We start from the raw sequence: 2,398 nt of genomic DNA, 5'->3' as shown, positions 1-2,398 counted from the left end.
TCAAAGTCATATTTTGGTTCCCATGTATTTGGTTTAATTTTCCTCAACTTCACTTTGAACTTGCATATAGTTGGTGGTCTGTTCCACAATCAGCTCCAGGCCTAGTTTACACAGCTGATATTGAGCTTCTCCAGTGGTTCTTTCCTCAGATGTAATCGATCTGATTCCTAGGCATACCGTTAAGTGAAATCCATGTATATAACCTGCACTTACGTATCTTAAAAAAATTATTTTCTATGAATAAGTCATATTGACATATTTCAGCTAAAAGATTCTGCCCTGGACATGCTCACCAAATTGTACCAAGAAATATGGAGAATAACCAAATGGCCAACTGACTGGAAGAGTTCTTTCTATATTTGTTCCCATCCCAAAGAAAGGTGACTCAACAGAGTGTAGAAACTATAGAACAATCTCATTGATTTCACATGCAAGCAAGATTCTACTGAAGATTATCCAAAAACGACTGAAACAGCACATCAGCAGAGAACTGCCAGAGGTCCAGGCTGGGTTTAGAAGGGGTCGTGGTACTAAGGATATTTTAGCTGATGTTAGATGGATCTTAGCTGAAAGCAGGGAATACCAGAGGAATGTCTATCTGAGTTTAATTGACTATGCAAAGGTGTTTGACTGTGTGGATCATAACAAACTGTGGCTGACTCTGAAAAGAATGGGAATCCCAAAACACTTGATCGTGCTAATGAGAAACCTGTACTTGGACCAAGAGGCAGTGATCAGAACAGAGCAAAGAAGCATTGCAAGTTTCAAAATCGGGAAGAGTGTACACCAGGGATGTGTCCTGTTTCCATACCTTTTCAACCTGTATGCAGAACAGATTATCCAGGAGGCTGGGCTCTATGAGAAGAAATGTGGGGTCAAGATTGGGGGAAGATCTATCAACAATCTGCATTATGCAGATGATACAATCCTGCTTGCTGAAACTGAGGAGGACCTGAAATGCTTACTACAGAGGGTCAAGGACTGCAGCTTCCAATATCGATTTGGGCTCAATGTCAAGAAGACAAAGATTCTTACCACTGGACCAATTGGCAAGATCAGGATGGATGGTGAAGAGATTGAGATTGTACACAGCTTTAGTTAGCTTGGCTCCACAGTCAACACTCCTGGCACCAGTATCCAGGAAATTAAAAGGAGTAATGCCGTGGGAAAGTCTGCTGTTAGGGATCTCTCCAAAGTACTGAAGAGCAATGGTGTTTGTCTGGAGACTAAGGTGCATCTGATGCAGGCCATGGTCCTTGCTATCACTTGTTATGTATCAGAGAATTGGACAATGACTAGGGAAGATAGAAGGAGAATTGATGGCTTTGAGCTGTCGTGCTGGAGAAGAGTATTGAGGGTGCCATGGACTACTAGGAAAACAAACAGATTCATCCTGGACAGAGTTAAACTGGTGGCTCCTTGGACGCAAGGATTCTGAGGCACCATCTCACATACTTTGGACATGTTGTAAGGAGAAACCGGTCCTTGGAGAGGGATATTATTCTTGGGAGGGTGGAGGGACAGCACAGGAGGGAACAGAGTTTAGGTCTGTTGTACATATTGTCACTATGAGTTGCAAGCGACTCGACGGCACATAACAATAACAACAACAACATTTGTTTGTGTTTGGAAATTTGTGCTGTTTCTTTGTTCTTGCAATGATGAATAATGCTGCTATGAACATTGGTGTACACTGACGGGAAATTGGAAGGATCTGGTGTAAAAAACAATGTATTTGAATTTTATAAACTAGTGGAGAAATGATGACAGTTATACAAGTGCTCAGGTCTTCTATTCATAGGGTCGCTACGGGTTGTTCATCTATGACTCAATGTCACTTATAAACAATAATAACAATGAAAAAGCTCTGTTGGCCTAAGGGATAGAAAGTGATGCTACCAAGTCAAAGGTGGGTGATTTTAATCTGCAGCCCTCAGGCCTGGTTTAACTTGTTTTTGGTCAAACATTCTTCTAAGCAGTGTAGCACTGGTCTGTCCACTTTCTGTACAGAGGTAACTTGTGGTTGCTGTTATGCTGAACACTGTGACACTGATGTATCATATGTGATAATGGTCACCCATGGTGGACAATGTTTGGTGGAGCTCCCTGATTAAAACAAGCTTGGAAGCAGGCGTAACATCCATCTCTGAAATTCTTCTCTCCGGAAACTCTATGACCTTGGAGAAACAATGAGATCTAAACAAGTGTTCAGGTCTATTCCACATCGGGTTGCTATGAGTTGTCTAAGACTTGATGGCACGTAACAATAACAACAACTAAACTAGCATAAAAAAAATGAAAAAGACGATGTATATGATGATTGTATGAAATACAATGTAAATGAGAGCTTATATAAAACAATGTATATGAATGAAATATACTGTAAATGTATTATATG

This window comes from Elephantulus edwardii, unplaced genomic scaffold (assembly GCF_000299155.1).
Source record: "Elephantulus edwardii isolate Elephantulus edwardi_28Jun2011 unplaced genomic scaffold, EleEdw1.0 scaffold00021, whole genome shotgun sequence".
Lineage (NCBI taxonomy): Eukaryota > Metazoa > Chordata > Mammalia > Macroscelidea > Macroscelididae > Elephantulus > Elephantulus edwardii.
The sequence above is the reverse complement of the archived record's forward strand: the minus strand, read 5'-3'. Positions refer to the sequence as shown.